The following is a 19,248-nucleotide window of genomic DNA, read 5'->3' on the forward strand; positions in this document are numbered from 1 at the left end:
TAATGAAGCATTTTCAAGCTGGCCTAAATTTCCCATCAAATTTGATATGCACGTTGGAAAGTTATAATTTTTACTGACAGGAAACTGCAGTTGCAATGCATGAGAAGTACAATTGCGCTATTTCTTCTTGCAGTGGTGAAAAAAAAAAATCCATTACCGATTACTCTGTTGTGTACGGTATAATAAAAGTAAATGCTGTAGTATTTTAGTATGTGTAAGTATATTTCAAATTAGATAGTAGAATTAAATTGCGAATTTAGCCTGCTAATTTTGTGTGATTAGAAATGCTTTATTGCTGTGTGCCATTTTGCAAATCGAAGCACAGTGAACAATATGACTTGTCATTTCATCATTTTTCACAAGATGATGAACCAAGGAAGAAGTGTTGTTTTGCCATTTCTCACCAAGAGGACGTCAGGGACTCTTTGAAAGCCAAGCATAGTATCATATGTCTACAAGAAACATTTCAAAGAAGCTGATTTTAGCATGAGCACTACAAGAAAATGAATGATTTCTAATTTCGCATCATCTGTGAGAATTTCCCAAATTTCTTCAAACATAAGTAAGGGTTTACATAAAAGAATAACAGAAGTGTGAAATGACATTGACACTGCAAAGGAAATAAACCTGTTGATTCAGTGATGTAAATGTTTCAATTGCAGAAGTCTGTGAAGTACATAAAAAATTACAGCAACACAGTGCTCAATTTAAAATAGTATAATTCCCGAAACCATTAAATTACATAATAAAAAATGACTAGGATAATCAGGAAACAAAATCAGCTTATCTGAAAGATAAGACGGACAATCTATAATTTAAAAAGTAAGGTATGCAATTTTTAGGAGGGGAAAAAACTTAAGGAAATATACGGAACTGAAAATCTACCAACTTTTCCAAAGTAAAAGAAGCAGTTCAAGAAGGTAGATTAAAAGCAAGCTTTTTAATTAAAGAAATCCAGGCTTTCGGGAAACGAAGATGTAATTTCCATTAAAACTCACTGAAAATCTGCATACTCTTATTTAACATATCAAAAAATCTCAAATAACTCTGTAATAGTTTGGTGTATATATATATATATATATATATATATATATAAAACCCATAATGCACAATTAATAATAAAGAAAAATTCGCAATACACAATGCTTGATAATAGAACTAGTCTTAATTTTATGGTATGTCAGGTGAACATAGCAACAGAAATTGTAATGACATTCTGCAATCCAGTTGTGCTCTGCATATATGCAAGCTTGTATATATTACGAAAGCAGTGATACATATATTTCGCGTAACCATGAGAGTAGAATTTACAGACTTGATAGTAATTACGTGCAACATTTCATCTTCAGACGAGATAGAAGAATTAATTGCATTGCACGAATGGTAGTCACTTGGCAACCAAAAAAATGCCATTTTTACATAATGGACACAGTATTTCTTTTTTTTTTTTTTTTGGAATAATTATTTCTTCTATCTCTCTGCTTCTCATCGTCACTTTCACGTTTGTCACTTAATCACTGTTTTTCTGTCATCTTCAACCCATGATGGAACCAGTATGGAGTTAAAAAGAATTGAACTAAGATAAATAGATTCATTTGGTTTCGTCATAAGTTGTCATTCATTCTTAATTCTTCTTCAGTCACAGTTTTTTTCCTCTCTTCATTTCATGGTTATATTTTCATCATATTTATTAATTATTCAGTGGGAGTGAATCAATCGTTCACATCAAATGATCATTAATTTAGGAAAAGAAAGTATATATAGGATAAAAAAAGTTATGCACCAGGGTGTTAAGCCAAATGTTGGTGATTGTGTTGGCAGCACCACAGAGATGATCAACGTGAATCCTCGCACCCCCTACCAGTAGTTTGTCGACAGACACCAGGATGATCAACGATTATGTTTTCAATGTTAATTGTAAGTAGATATGTTGATGGCTGTGGGTGGTGTTGGTGTTTAACAGATTGACATGTTGGCCATTAGGAAAGATTAGATGGTGTTGCAGTGTTAAATGTCTACCGTATATTGTATTAACATCATTGGCAATACAGATTTCTGTGTTTTCATCAGTGTCTCATACTCCCATTGCATGTGTCACTAGATTGTAATACAGAATAGATGAATAAGTCTAGTGTACATGTTACAATGCATGATATTTAAACTAGTAAGTGAAGTGATTTTATTGTTGCAATTGCTGATTGAGTTTTGCAGCATGAAATTACATGGTCTCTGATGTACTGCTTATAGTTTGCACGTAACTCATATAACCACAGAACATAATTTGTCAGTCAAAACAGCGCTTTTGTTTTTTAAGAAGGATGTGTAGTCACCAACATAGCTGGGGCTGTAGACACGCTTGCCTGCTGGTTGGGAGCTGTGCTCAGGTATGAGTTAAGTACTCTTTTTGGCTCATTACATGTTTGAGTTTTTTCAAAATTTTCCCCAGCTGAAAGGCAAATGTTAGGTAATCACATGGCGAATCCTTGGCTTCAACAATTCTCCATCACCAAGTCCATTGACGCTAAATGACCTACTATTTGATACATCATCATTAAATGAATACTCCCAAGAATAAGGGTCTAACTCAATAGGGAAACAGTACCATAGATTAGACACTTGTTCCAAAAAGATGGTAATTGAAATAACCAACAAAAAAAAAAATAAGAAATAAGGATTTTATAGTTCCCTTATAACATATATTTTAATTATTAGCAATTTTTAAATGTGGAGAACGGAGTATAATGCATCACCTTAATAGCCATATGTTTCAGAGCAGGCAGTTTAAAATTCCCGAAGCATTGCTCGGCCAGTTGGCAGACCAAGCCTCATGCAATTGCTGTCTTTCTCCTCCATGAAAGCATAATGCACTTTCCACGTTCAGTCAGTAGTCGTGAGTGAGATTTTGTGAGAATAGGACAGTTGTGTTGTGCAGTCATGAGTGAAATTTTTATGACCATTTGAGGTAGTGTTGTGCAATGGTGAGATATTCACTGTGTCGTCATATATTCATCTTAAAGACATACATCAAGTGAAGAAAATAGATTTTGTAGGACTACATTCCAAGGCAGCTACTATTTCATCAAATTTTTCTTCTGTAAGCACATGATGTCTTTTTCTTTTCTTTGTCATAGAATCTGTTTTGTTAAATTTACTCGTTAAGTTTAATATAGCTTTCCATGTTAGAACTGGGCTGCCAGGAAATTTACGTCATATTGCTCGTCTTTTTCTGTCACACAACTTTCTGCATTTTATGTATGTGTTCAAGATGAATATATGATGACACAGTGAAGACCTCACTCTTGTCTGACATGTGGGTTAAACTGTCCGCACTGTATTTGTTGGTTACCTTATCAGGGACACAGGAAATGAATACATTTTTGGAAAATTATTTATGTACCAACAATTTTATTTCTATACTTTCATGGAAAAAATAGTACAAGTGTTGCGGGTTCGATCCCGGCCCAGGTCGATGGCTTTTAAGTGTGTTTAAATGCGACGGGCTCATATCAGTAGATTTACTGGCATGTAAAAGAACTCCTGCTGGAGAAAATTTCGGCACACCAGCGACGCTGATATAACCTCTACAGTTGCGAGCATCATTAAATAAACCTTAATTTATTTTACACACACATTCACGCGATGAGAATTTGTTGGTGGGCATTACCTAAATACATAATAATCACTAAACTTTATACACTTGAAGAATCAAAACGTTTGTAACACAACTTGTGACTATAGTGAATGCCATATGGCAACTGAGAATCTACTATGCCGCACCTCCAACAGCCCATGCATCGCAGACCGCACAGGGAGCGGGCTGCCAGTAACCTACCGTCTTCTCACCTCACATTATAATAATGTCTCTGGATAATAAAATTCGAGATTATTTTTAAAAAGTTTAACCATTTACAATAACTATGTAATTGTTTACGGTTTTTACCATGATTTAGTTTGAATACAAAAGTTCCTGCTGTGCAAATTTTGCATTCTGCCTCAAACATTGCGTTCAGGTTTAAAATCAGGATATTTGTTCTTCAGAACCTATTATTTTACGTTTATAAATACTAAACAATATTAATACAAATTGGAATGTAGGCACGTGTTTGCAAAACAAGAATCAACCAGAACGGAAATAAATGAAAGTCGCGTTGAGAAGGGACCAAAAAAGAATTGCCATCTGCAAGCAAAAGTGCATAGTTTTAGAGTTACCTAATGCAAACAAATCTCCTTTGGTCTGGAAACAATCAGCCCATGGTAATGTAAAGGTTGATATTTTTCGACTTACATGACGAACCATAATAGTAGTGCTGTACATTGAAAATAAATACGACTATTTTTATGGCGCCATTACAAACTGTGAAAGCGTCAATACAGAATACATGGTAATTCTGATGATTAACAGTGCTATGTTCAGGGAACAAAAATGAGGTTTTTTTGCAAAATTAAAAATTTGTTCCTAAACTGAGGACTGAGGCATAAAAATGATGGCATGTCCGGAAAAAAGAGAACATCTGGTCACCATTTACATCTTTTGCTTATGGATTTTTTCAAAACCTTGACTGGAAAACAGTCATTGAAAAAATTCATAAGCATAGTTAAAAGTCTACGCAGTGATAGTTACAGGTATTTTTAATTTACTATTAACATTAGTGGTACTACATACATCTTCCCAAGATTAAATTTGTTGACATGAATTGAAGTGGTTGATATATTCAGCATTTATGATCCTTTTGTTAGTTATCAAATAGATGGCTTGGAATTTTTCAGTGGCACTGTAGACACTTAGGATTAGTGTGTCATTATCAAGAGGTCATAGATTGAAGGTTCTGTCAGTTTTTTTTTCTGGCAGAACTCGCCAGAATGGTGTTTCGGCATCTTTTTGTTGTATTTTTCATCATGGACTCGAGAAATGTGTTAAAATATTAAAATAATCATGTTTTAACACAATTTTTCTTTGAACTCGCTTAGGCCTTGAAAGTCTTGAAGTTTGACGAAAAGGAGGTTAAAAACGACAAAATTCCCATGCATCATCTCTCCGTCTGCTATAATGTATTCTACACAGAGTTCCACCACCTTTTCTTCCAGAAAAAAAGCACTGGGTTCTATCGAATATGAATTCAATTGGCTTTTATCTTTAATTATATGATGAGTGGCTGTACTACTTCCAGCTTGTATTCTAGTTGAGAAACTTACTTTATGACCATGTTTGTAAGCTTCAAGACTTGAGTTTAATTTACTTTTATGGAAACTTTCTTACAGATAATCTATGTTTATATCACCAGAGATCATAAATCTCCTACCGACTCCTACATACACACATGATAATAAAATTTGAATGCCACTTTTGGAAGACATGTCTAATACGTACTGGTATCCATGTAGTGGCAGATTTAATATTCCCTGTTATTTCATTTGGTGTTCAGTTGTACACATTATACATGAGGTTTGTAATTTTGAGATGCTAAAACAGTGATCAATTAATAACTATTTTAGTTTTTAATCCCCTAATATTTTGATGACAGTAATTGAATTAGTGTGTTTAGAATATTCATTATTTGAAACTTCATAATATTCATCATTTAATTTAATTTGTTTTAAATATCTTACTTGTGAAAGATTTAACCTGAAAAGCAGTATCCCGAACATTAAGTAACACGAAATATTACAACTCTGTTTTTTCACATAGTATCAGCAATCAGCACTTGTATCAGCAATAAGAACAATTGTCTGTGCCATTCAAATGCAGTCCTTGTGAAGTATACTGTATGCATGCCTTCTTAAAGACTTATATCTTTCAAATCATTATGTGATGCCTCAGGCCTCATCACGTCCTAGTCAAGCTGCATATTCACACTCTACACCCTCGTTTAGAGATCGGCTTGTGCTTACTGAAAAGACAGAAATCTCACATTGGTATGGTTGCGTTTTTCAGTTATATTGTCGAAATATTTTTCAATACAGTGTTTTGAATTTCTCTCCAGATAAAATATGTTTTACTGAAGCATGTAAGTTAAGAAAATGTGGCGTAATCATTGTCAATAGAAGTCAAAATTTGTTTTATATGTGTTACTTGTTGTGCCTGGATTATCTACTTTGGCACATAATCATTTTCCACAGGCTATCCACAATTAGTTCTCCTTGTTAAAAATAAATTATTTTAACTTTGATTTTTACTTATATTAAATTATTACTCAGTATAAACGTGAGTTTTAATGTCCGCATATATGTTAATGGAATAATGCACAAAATTCTACATTCGTGTTCTTAATTAGTTTTTGATTCAGATGCTTTCTACCATAATCCATAATTTAGTATCCTTACGGTATTCTCTCACATCTTCGTGAGTTACAATATAGCAGTTCATACTGTCCTCCTCTTCTCTCTTCACAATTCATTGCACTGAGCGCTAATATACTTCTGTATGGTGATCTATATATAAACAACAACAGTAGTAATAATAATAATAATAATAATAATAATAATAATAATAATATAAACTGCTCCTAAATAAAGGTAATAGCATCTTGAGTTCAGGCTCTGTGAAAAATATGTACACTGTAAATACTGAGCATGCGCAGTATGTTATAACTAGACATCGGATTTTTAGGCACTAAAAATTGCAGTTTTAGGCGCCTAAAATAAGCTCAAAATTTGTAAAATTAGGCTCTATTTTAATGAAAATAGGCATTTTAGGCACATCAAGGTATCATACTTATTTCTTTCACTGAAATTTTTAGTTATACACTAAAATACGCATAAAAAAGTATGTTTAAACATTAAAAAAGAATACTATATTATATTTATAAACAGAGCTGCACAAATTTAATATATTGAAACTAATGAAATAATGATTATTGATATCAAGATTACTCATTTTAAGTTAATTGAAATTCAGTTCCATGCTCAGACTTTATTATAATTATCTGCACAGTACACCACCAGAATTTTTTCTAAATTCTCCACAGTTAACCTTTGCCTTTTGTCACTGAGAATCATTTTGAAAGCAGAAAAACTTCTTTCAACCGAAACTGATGTGAGAGGCGCAAATTTTAAATTAGGTACAATAGAAACATCAATACTTACTGGAACATTTACACTTTCCCCCGATATCACTCTTGATACTTTTTCCAACAATGAAAATCCTACATTCTTATTTAATACGTTGTCCCACTTATTTTTAACTTTTTTCCCAGTTTCGCCCAAAGCAGAATGTATGTTCACTTGAGCTTCCTTTACTATTGCTATTTGGCTACAAAGAGATTGTTTTTCACGTTCTAATTGTTCAGTGCTTGCAGGTATGAAAGAAAAGTTTGATGTTATGTAGGCAATATCGTTTTTCACTCGTGAGTCATTCAGACAATCTTTCACTGCTTTCACACACAAAGCACTATCAGTTTCAGGTAATTTATCAATAACTGTGACCACTTCTTTAAAATACTTAGAATAATACACCACTGACTGAATCCAGGTTCCCCATCGTGTAACAACCGGCTGAGGTGGGAGTGGGATATCTGGAAAGTTCTCTCAGAATATTGAAATCCTGGATGGGGCTTTACAAAAACATTTTTTTGTGTTAGAAATAAACGAATTGACAAGAGGAAATTCATTCCGGATTGTTTCAGAAACCCTGTGAAGGCCATGTGCTAGACAGGTTACATGCGTGAGGTTAGGATAAAATGTTTTAAGAAGTGGAGCTGCAGCAACCATGTATGAGGCAGCATCAGTACAAAACAACAGAACTTTAGAATCGTCTATATTACCTGAGTATAAAGACTGTAGGCCTTTATTTACAAAATAAGCAATGGCTTGGCTATTCACTTTCGAAAGTTCCTTAACACATACGAGGTGTGGAATCGAAGGTCCATCAGGACTAAGTTTTTCTACTACCATATTTGCTATATACCTATTCATAGGATCTGAGATTTCATCCACAGAGACCCATATGTAAGAATCACCTATATCCTCCCGAATGGAAGCTAAAGTTTCATTGTATATTCTGTCTAAGTAATTTTTTCTTAGGGTCGACTCAGATGGGATATTTTGTTTGCAGTATTTTTGGAAAAACTGTCTTAAAACCGGATTTTCAATTGCATTCCAGGGAATGTTAGCAGCAACAAACGCTCTGGTTAAATCAGCATAGAAATTGCTGCTGAGATTGGATGAAGTAGGCTGTGTTAGTAAAGTTTGTTGCAGTTGATTTTTCTGCTGAGCTTTAGCCTTATGAGCCGCTCCTTGCACATGCTGCTTTAGGTGGCACTTCTTTTCTTGCGAAATCTAAAAATGTAAATTAAACTGAATTAAAATAAAATCCTAATTGTTGCATTGCCGTATTTCTATCACAAAGTTAGTGGGTTCGAACAATCAAAATTTTAATGACCTGCAAATACTTTAACTATCGGAATTTAAAAGGTTAAAGTGTAGTGGTCTTAAAAAGAATTATACCTCAGGATAGCTCAGTCAATGTATAAATATTATAGGCCTACTCATTAAAATTAATAGAATTTATATATTTCAACTATTGTTACATACCTGTTTGCTACAAATCTTGCAGAATATTATTTTTCCATCATAAGTGAATTCTGAATATTCTGTTAGCCATTGCCGGATCAATGTAGATTTTGCACTTATATTTTTCGGCATTATCGCGTTAAACTTCACAGGAAAACGTCCTACCGCTCAAAACTTCTCAACACAAATAAGGTGAGGGAAAGAGCAACTGTTAACGAGCATTCAAATGAACCGTTGTTATTGAGATTCAATTGGACAAAAATACAAAGTTCCACTTATTGTTGCATTTCCTGGTAGTGTTAACACTAGGAGGGCCATTCTTTTAAATATTTTGTATCGGTTTACCCTACTAATTCGCAGTTTTACGACTTTTCATAAATATTTCAAAAACACTCCTTCTCCAAAAATTGTGATTTTATGACACTCTGAAGGGCAGTACAGCTAATCGGTTTCAGACCGAAAACAGTCATTTTTATAGTATAGCATATCTCTGAATCGGTAGCAGCACATGTTGTGATTGTTGCCTGCTTCAAAACTAAGGTTGGTTCTTTGTCGGCATTTATGCCTCCAAACATGTTAAATTCGGTGAAATCTATTGGGAGTGTCGTGAGATTCAAAACATTTTGTTTCCTTTATCACTGGTTTCATGGCCGGTGTGAAGCAATCTTTCCACTTTTTAAATGCCTTAAATTTCGCAGTGAATACATGTATAAATTATAAAACGTAAGAGTAAAATGCGAAACTTTACAGTGAGTTAGGCATTTTTAGGCGAATATTAACAAATTAGGCTCTAATAACCGTTTTAGGGCATTTTAGGGCACTATAAAACTCTTTGAATACCTTTCAATTTCCATGAAACACAAATATTAATAATTATTTTTACTTTTCTCTTAAAGAAACAAAATAGGCATTTGCCCTAGAATCCGATGTCTGGTTATAACTGGAACTTGGAAAATTCAGGTAGCCCAAATTTTGTTTCTGGGTCTGTACAAAGCACTGTGATGCACAATTTTTCTGTGTGTGTATATGTATGTTTACAGTGTCGTCCTTATTTTACCATTCCTCCATCATTGCATTATCATGTTACTAATACCTCTCTAATTCCCTCTTAATTTCTTTTCTCCTGTCCTCATATCGCCACATTTCACTTTATCTCATTTGATTTCATTTCTCTTCCCTTTCTTCCTCTTCTCACCCTCTCCTCTCTTCAGTTTTGCTGTACTCTACTTTCCTGTTCTCTTTTTCCTTATTTCATTACAGCAGACATAATGTAATATTTACTTATTCTTTACTTTCCGAACTGCACATGATAAAATTGTGATAGAAAATATTATTACTTGCTTTTGGTTTGGCTCTCCTATTAATACTGCATGTTACTGCTTTTCTAGGAAGTCCAATTTCATATGGTGACCTTCAGAGTTCACTCACAATCAGTAATGTAATATTCCGTTGCCTTGCAGCATATAAATTTAGTCAGTTGCTAATACTGAATGATATTTTACTCCCTAGTTCCTATATAGAGACCAAATATATTAGAATATGATGTACACAAAGTTGACCGGGTTATAAATTTTGTACTTTTTGTGCAAATTTACTTAGACTTATTAATCTCACTGTGGTTTGTAGAGGAACTCTGAAAGTTGACAGTATAGTCACAGTCTAGTATATACAGTCGCGAAGCTCAATACGTAGTAAATATGCAAACATTAGATAGTTGCTCACCACTAGGATCGCTAATATCGCCTCATTACAGGCAATGCAAAATAGTACCGTCACAGTCTATTGTTTCTAGCACCCTCAAAACTCAAGATTCGTGACTGTATATAGTAGACTGTGGTATAGTTCAGTAGACATTCTTGGTAGCATGTAGTGCGTCAAGATTTTGTGTCAGCATGAATTGTTGCATTTGCATCATTGGTTCATTTTACTAATTCTAGTATTGATGAATGATAAGTGCTTTAATGTACTCTTCTGTCGCAAGCAGCCCACTGGTATTATGTACAGTGAAGAAGGTGAAGATGAAACAATTAGGCCAATCTGTGCCATTCCTGGAATATTTTTCTCTGAGATACACGTATTCTGTTAGATTCTTGTGATGAAGAAGCTTTCATTTTGCAAAATATTATGATGTAAATGCTGAACTTGTAGTAATGCATATAGCTTTCGCAAATGCAAGTAATTGTTAGTGTTGATATCATTGTAATGTGGTACACTGTACCACATGTTGATTGTTAGTCATGTTTCTGGTTGTTGATATAGTATGGATTTTCCGTGGATCAGGTGCAAGCAATATGCCAGGGATTCTAGCCTCATCAGAGAAGTCCTCTCTCCTCCCAGATAGTAGTCATTTCTTTAAGATTACGTATAAAAATTGCCAAGAAACCATGACAAAGATCAAGTGTATAGGTCTGTTATATATATTTTTTTTTACTAGAGGAACAATAATTAAGAATCCCAGAGGGATTTTGTAAGAACAGTATTCGTAAAAATGTGTTTGTGATATACTATAAAAACTGAGAATTGATCACCTTTAAATATGCATTAGAAATCACAGTGGATATTTCTGTTTTTCTTGTTCATCGTATTAAGAATTAATTGAACACTGATGTACTGCAATTATTCTTTTCACTTTTCGTTTAATTTCACTGCCTGAATATCTTACATTATGCATTAAATTTTGCGACCTGATGGAGTGTAAGAGAAGGCCCTATGGGCTTAACACTGCCAGGAAAAATAAATAAAATAAAAAATAACAAAAACAATAAGATATTCTGAATATTCATGTTCAGTATTTCCTCAGATGTATTTCTTTAAATTTTTATGTGGTTAATTTTGCCACTATCTTAAATCTGCATAATTATACAGTATTCCGTCAGAAAAACGTGAAAATTAATATACAGGGTGTAAGTGAAATAACCCTGCAGATTTTCAGAGTGAATAGCTCATCTTGTATGTAACAAACAAAAAAAGTGTAATACCAAATTGGTGGAAAGTTCAAAGTTTTTTCAGAAAAAATGTTTTTTCCAAATGTTAAACATCCTCTCATTCAATAACTATTCTGAGTAAGCTCGTGAATTTTGTCCATATCGATAGAAACTCTAATAAAGAATCATTTATCTCTCTGTCCTATTTGAATAGCGTGGATGATTTTCGTGTTAATATAATTAAAAAATCACTCATTTCAAGCTAGTGAATGATGCAACCAGATTGTAACATTGTAGCCAGATATGGAGGTGCGAGGTATTTTACATATGCATACAGACCTGAGTTCGTTGACCTCGTACATCTTCATTATAAGAAGGAAGAGGACTGTGTTAGCGGTGATGTTGCCAGACTGCTGAAACTTTCGACTTAATTTTATAATTAACTGTGCATTTCATCACAAAAATAATATAGGTTTTCTCTTCATTTAAGTGTATCCTAATGCCCCTTTGAATCTGCAGGATTATTTCACTTCCACTTTGTATATATTGTTTTCAAATTCAATATATTTATGGTTAACATCTTAAATTATGAATTACATGTTACTTAAACATCATAGTAGCCAATATAAATAAAGGACAGAACTATATCCTCGAAAGTTTTCTGGATATACAATGACTTCTTAATTTTTGATGCAATAAAGACATTCCATAATGGGTGTTATTTATTTACTTACGTTTTTATAGTCTTCAACTGTAGCTTGCAGCTATTAGCAATATTGTCATAAGGACATAAGATATGTGCAGGAAAAAACAATTGAGTCACACTTTTAAAATTCCATGTAACTTATTTGATTACATTTGAATTGTCAGACTTCGTAGTTTTGATAATAATCTTTGTTTGTAAAAATATTTAACAATAGAGATCATGTTGAAATCATCAAACTTATTCCATTTTTGTGAATATCTTATAAAATGACGTATTTTATAAATGGAAGAATCATCATAGTCCACTAAAGAAGAAAAAATAAATGAAGCATGATTCAAAGGAGACAATTTTAATTCACATAGTTCGTAATTTCTTGATTTTCGTCGTCATCGCAGCATATGATTATTAGACTGTCTTGATTTTAACCCAGATCTTTGGTCAACAGAACACAGTAGACTTCAGATTCAGGTTCTCAAATTTTACCTGATATGTTGATAGTGATGTGTAGAGCCTAGAAGTTAGGGCATTTATTTTGGTTAAAATAGGCAGGCAAATAGGCACTTTAAATTTCAGGAAATATGCAGTAAAATCAAAATAAGCGTTTAAAAATTACGAAAGTGCACAGTAGAATCGTCAAAGTAGTAATTTAACATAGGCTATTTAATAGGCCTCTGTATCACATTTTAATACTTACTCTTACTTTTCTTGGTTACAAGCCATAACAAGATTTTTTTTTTTCAACTATCATAGACGTTTGTCAGACAGGATGTTTTTCATCATGGAAAAAGATGGTTCTACTTCCACTGAAAATATGCCATGATAGATGGACTGATATCAGTAGCAAGACAACTTCCATCTTACAGATCATCAGGAATGTATTTAAGTTTTTCTAGGTCCCATTAGCACTCATCAATCACATGTTTACACTTTCAATAATAATCAACATTTTGGCTCTCGGTGCTTCCAGCAACTTGCTTACAGTATCTTCGCCATGATGACAGCAGTGTGTCACCTCTTTTTTCTAACAATAAAACACTATAATGTGCTGCTATGAATGCGAGGTCACTGATGATTTCTTGCTAGAATAGGAGTTTTTTCACCTCGTCTTCTTATAATAACACACTCTTGGCCAACTGGTCAGGTGACATGCCAACATAAATAAATTAATTGTACTTACGCGGACTATATTTAACAAAAAAATATTCATGAAAAGGGAAAATAGATAAAATAAGGCATTAAACCTTAAAATAGGCAAACAAAGAGGCAGAATAAAAACTGGCTCTATCACCCCAAATTATGTATAAAGATATTCATCTCTTTTTAAGTCTTTCATATATCCACTTAGATAATTAAAAAAAAAGCATTTTGCCTAACTTCCGGGCTCTAGTGATGTGTGTAGCTCATTTCTGATCCTTCTGTAACAGTAGTACCAGGAAGAAGTAATATTCTCTAAAATTATGTAAGATTCCCTCAGTCTGTTGTAAGAAAGTATTTTGGTATTGACAGAGCAGAATTTTCTTTCGTAATAAAACGTTTGCTTTGTTCCTTTAGTATAATATAGTGTAGTATAGTATAGTATTTGTACTTCTAGAATATCAGTGCTAAAGCAGTATGTAATTAAAGAACGTATAGAGAAGAAGTGAATATTCATTATATATAAATAGATGTAAACTATTAAGAGAGTGTTTTCATTAATTTAAAATACACATTTATGCAGGGAGAAAACTCTGAAGAACACGAATGCAATTTAATTTTTAGATCACGTTGTTGTTTTATGTTGGTTCATATGGAAGCAATTCTTGACTGTACATCTTTTTGTATGACAGCTGTTTGCCTGTAGGACTAATGGCCTATGCTCGAAGTCCTCGAAACCACAAAGTGCATCTGATCTAATGTGAAGAATATCATCACACGTGAATGCTTATGTCAGGAAGACTACAACATCAAACAACATGAAATCTGGACTCATTTGTTCTAATGTTTTGCTTTTTATAATTTAGATGCCCTTTACAAAAATGTGTGGAATACATTAATAGTGACATTTTTTAATACTCGTATAGTATTCCTGAAAACAAAAGGTTGTTTAATTGTGATTAAGAGTCCTATTGTCTACGTGATGTAATTATCTTTAATAAAATAATCACAACTTCGTTTATCTATAGTTTATTTAGATGATTTGTGGTTCAGATTTCATACAACTAGTTGTGTTTAATGGGAGATACATATACCAAAGAGATTAACAAGCACTGCCATGCAATACTGTACACTGTCGATTAAGACTGAATGTATAATTCTGTGAAATCAGTCAGATATTTGGAAGCATGAAATGTGCACAGTTTGTTCTACTGAGCATTCAGATTATCTCTTGGCTGGTGGAGTGCAGGAACTGACACAGCATGGTTGCACCTGGCTCTTGAGATTTTTGCTCTATGATGTTCTGCTCGTTTTTACTTATATTATGTAAAACATGGAAAAAATTATAAGTTATCTGTTTAACTAATCTGTTTATAAGAGTTACTCAAAGCGGTAGCCATCTTAATTCTCACATGCCTGACGTCTTGTGATGACATTTGCATAAACATGCAAAAGTTCTTGTTCAGTAATTCTGGTAATTTCTGTTTTATATTGTCTTTTATCTCAGTGCTGGTGTGTGGGCTACTTCTATAGACTCTGTTTCTCAGGGAACCCACAAATTATAGTTGCACACGATAAGGTCTGGCGAACTTGCAGGCCATAAACCTTTGGAAATAATTCTATTATTAAAAACCTCTCTTATATCATTCAAAGAGTCAGCAGTGTGGTTTGTTGTGGAATCTTGTTGAAAATACCCGTATTCTCTCATATTATATGACAACAACAAGAAAAAAATTTGAGAATATTTGTGTGCTGTATAGATGAAGAGGCGAGACCTGGTATGTAAGCTGTGCGAGAGGGAAAAGAATAAGCCATCAGAAAGAGAGTTTGTTTCATGATGGTTAATATTATATGAATGTATTGGCATGGAAGTTCATTTCGGACTAAATCATATCTTCCCCCTCCGTATCTATTGGTGATACATTCATGGCACATGTTAAGGACAAAGGACAGGTCTTACCTCCTTTACTGTACCTCTCTACATTTATTGTCGTCTAAAAATATATGGGCTCTGTTATTCTTCTGGCAGTGATAACACACCATACACCAATTTTTGCAACATGTAAGGGAATTTCGTGAATTCTGAGGGGATTTTCTATGTTCCAGTATCTGTTGTTTTGTGTGCAGACATAACCATGTAAATAAAACCATGCCTTGTCAGAGAAAGTAATTAACTCTGGATCAACCATAAAGTCACCAATATTCTTTAAAGCTCAGTTACAGAAATTTACTCGATTTGCATTGTCACGTGGCTGTACTACATTCTCCCTGTACAGTTTCAGTTTTAATAGTTCAGTTGTCACGTGGGCTGAACCTACTTCTTGAGACAGACAATGTAGGGATTTCATTGGAGAGCATTCTAAAGATGCCCCAATTTCATCCAGTTTTGTTCCATCAAAATCGTTCTTTTTCGCCAATGAATTCTCTCTTAATCTAAGAAGTAGTTGTCTAACTGTATCTCTGTTTGGAATTTCTGTGTAAATTGCCTACAGACCTCTCGACATGATTCGGTTTTCACATATTTCATACATGAAAGTTCTTTGTTCTAATGTGACCTCTTCGACTGCCATTTCAAAAGAATAATAACAAACACACACACACACACTCTCTCTCTCTCTCTCTCTCACACACACACACACACACACACACACACGCTGAATTACACAGAAAGACCCATATGGAATTATAAAGAAATAACACTGACAGTAATGTCTACACAGTGAAATTGCACCGATGAAACACGCAGAAATGAAGAACACTGACAGTAATGTCTACTCATTGTGATACAAACCACGTGATAACAGCACTTGGATTCAACTGATCACACAAAGCATCATGTGTGTCCAGTAATGTGACCTTCAAGTTGCTCTGCATCAGCTCCCACATTCTACTGGCTGAAAGATAATCTGAACACACTATATTTAAATACAAGTGCTATATTGAAAGTATAGCTCAATAACCCATTTATTTGGATTTGTGTACTTGAAATGTGGATAAAATATACACACTAGGAAATGTTATGAACTTTGTTCCTAGGGCAGGGAAGAGTAAATATTAACACTTCGAAATTTTGGTATCTCTGATTATCTTCTAACTCTAACAATAATTATATACCTATTTCTTTAACAGATATTAAAATTTATAAAAATCTCTTCACTTCAAACAATCTGAAGTATAACTTTGAAAACAAATCAAAGAAAGAGCAATAATGAATCCTGTTTATTTTAAATGTTCTATGAAAACCATATTTTACATATTTAATGGATTGTATTAATAGAAATCGTGAAAAAAAAAATTCAGTGGTCATATTTTTTATTTTTGATGAACAGTACTTGCACAAAGCAAATAATAACACCACTAAAGAAATTCTTCCATTTTACTTCCTGAGGAAATTAGTTAATTCTGTTGGGATCAATTTATTGACTCTAAAATGGATAAATTTTTCAGTGTACATAAAAATTTGGTACTGTAAGAAAAATGTTATAACCATTAGAGCATTACATAAAAGATCCAGGTTTGAATCTCAATTAGAATTTTTGGTGGACAGTGATGGTGTTGGGTGGTAGGTAATAGAACAGCTCCAAACTGTTGGCTCTCGCTTGAGCAAGACAAGTAAACCATCAGGAAGGGAGGTTAGGGATGGGGTAGTCGTTTTTTTCCTAGCAGGAGATAGTCAGGAGAAAGTGGGGTGGGATGAGAGTGTTGTAAAGTTATGACGGAAAATATGAAAATATACTTCCCTAAATGTGACGTATAATTTCAAATTGTAAGATGTATTTTGTTTCACGCTTGTAGTGTTAATGAAATGAAATAAATAATAAACGAGCAATAATTGAGAATTATAAAATCATATTAGTATAATATGACGGTATTCAGGTAAATGGGCTTATCCCACAAAAAAAAAAATGTTTCAGAAACAGCTATAATTAAATTTTAACACTATTATTATTATTATTATTATTATTATTATTATTATTATTATTATTATTACTACTACTACTGCTATTATTATTATTACTATTATTATTATTATTTTTATTATTATTATTATTATTATTATTATTATTATTATTATTAGTTACTTTATGTGAAGGAATGTAAACATAATTGTCAAAAAACATATCTTCACATTTTGTAATTAAATTTTAAATAATTACACTAATTACACCAAAAAAAGGCACATTTAAAAAATGGGGGTTAAGCCCTTTTACCTAAACACCGTCGATACAATACTAAAAAGCGAAATAATTGATATTTTGTGGTCCTGTAGTAATACAGCTCGAGAGCAACCTCACAGCACGAAAACCAACTTCATATTAAACCACACACCTCCATTCTACCACAAAAAAGTAGGATTTTTAAGGAAGACGAAAATAGGTTTCTGAGTGGATGCCACGACTTCCACCACTTCAGAGCTGGATTATATTTTCTCGGTACTCCCATTTCCCCTACTAGTATATCATCTAGTAAAGCAGTGGGAAACTACTTAAGAATTTGCTAATTTCCTCATATCTGTTACTCTGATGATAAATTATCTGAAGTCCACATCTGTGGAGTAACAGCGCATCTGACCGCAAAACCAAGTGGCCCAGGTTCAAATCCCGGTCAGAGCAAGTTACCTGGTTGAGGTTTTTTCCAGGGTTTTCCCTCAACCCAATATGAGCAAATGCTAGGTAACTATCGGTGCTGGACCCTGGACTCATTTCACCAGCATTATCACCTTTATTTCATTCAGATGTTAATTAACCTTAGATGTTGATACAGCATCGTAAAATAACCTAAATTGTCTGAAAATGATAGCATCCAGAATTAGATATGGTACTTGGATAAGATCATGGATACAAATGACATGCAGAATGATTGTCATGAATGAAAGAGTCCTTAAATTCTTTACAAGTACCTTTCTCTTGTAATTCAAATTTGTCATCTGTCTTTAAAAAGAACGATAATACTCCACTAAAATTGAAGTAATGATTTTTCACAAAATTCGAAAACCTGACTTCTCACTTGCATTTCTTTTTAAATTGAATTACTGATATTGGAAAATCTTTACTGTTAGGGCTTGCCTGTTAGTTGGTGATACCTAAGGATATTTTTACATCGATTTTCTAGGTCCAGTTTACATTAATAATTTTGTCTTTGCATATTTACGTGATTTTATGGTTTTCACCAAATCACATAGTTAACAAAGGAACAAAGAATAAGGCCTTAATTTGTTCATACAACCCCATCCTAATATTATTTTTGCAGAATATACACAGATTATTTGAATGTATGTACAGGATGGAAGTGATATAATTGTGAAGATTGAAGGGGGATAATGGAATACGTTAAAATAAATAAAAAAAAATATCTATTATACATTTTGTAATTAAGTACATGGTTAATTAGAAAATTAGATTCAAAGTCTACGTAGTTTGGCAACAGTTCACTACCAGTTACCTGTGTGTGCTTTAAGAATTGGTTATTTTTATGATATTTTACTAATCACCTTGTTCGTAATGCATTTGCATACCTCTTTTAATGTGAAGTGTTTAGTTCGTGTTCGTTTTCAGGTTATGCTATTGTTTATGTTTTTGTTTTTGAAAGACTTTTAGATAAAGATGCAAATAACCATAGCCGCTGATGCGCCCTTTTTAAACCACACAGACTAACTAATATCCTATCACAAAACTTAAAATATTTAAATGGGAGGTTGCTCCATAAAACTAATAAATCAAGTCCGAATTTCCGATGAAAAAATAAATCATACAAGGGATAATGGTTCATGGTACATTTTATGCCAGTAAGGGTAGTAAGTGTTCATAGCTGCATAATCACTTCATATACACCACTGAACACATTAAGGGCTACATTAGAGTTTAGTTTAGTCATGATATAATAATTTTAGTCAAGTAATCCACAGTTTGCTGGCCAATGTAGTTGCTGGTGTTGTAAAAGTCTGTGAAATATTCTGAAATTGTATATCGGCAAAAT

At 33.2% G+C, this 19,248-nt stretch overlaps 1 protein-coding gene across 7 annotated transcripts in view; it reads left to right on the forward strand.

Annotated features, from left to right (window-relative positions):
• Positions 1-19,248, forward strand: part of Cdc50 (cell cycle control protein 50A) — a 74,460-nt gene that overhangs the window by 33,193 nt on the left and 22,019 nt on the right. For 4 of the 7 annotated variants that reach the window (XR_011334323.1, XR_011334319.1, XR_011334321.1 and 1 more), the window contains exon 8: positions 1,822-1,917. The exons of 2 other annotated variants lie outside the window; for them this stretch is intronic. The gene's annotated coding sequence lies outside the window, so the exon portion shown is untranslated. Of the gene's footprint in view, positions 1-1,821; positions 1,918-13,964; positions 14,292-19,248 lie in introns of those variants that run through there. One more of the 7 variants, XR_011334320.1, reaches the window with a different exon arrangement.

Source organism: Periplaneta americana, chromosome 10 (assembly GCF_040183065.1).
Source record: "Periplaneta americana isolate PAMFEO1 chromosome 10, P.americana_PAMFEO1_priV1, whole genome shotgun sequence".
Lineage (NCBI taxonomy): Eukaryota > Metazoa > Arthropoda > Insecta > Blattodea > Blattidae > Periplaneta > Periplaneta americana.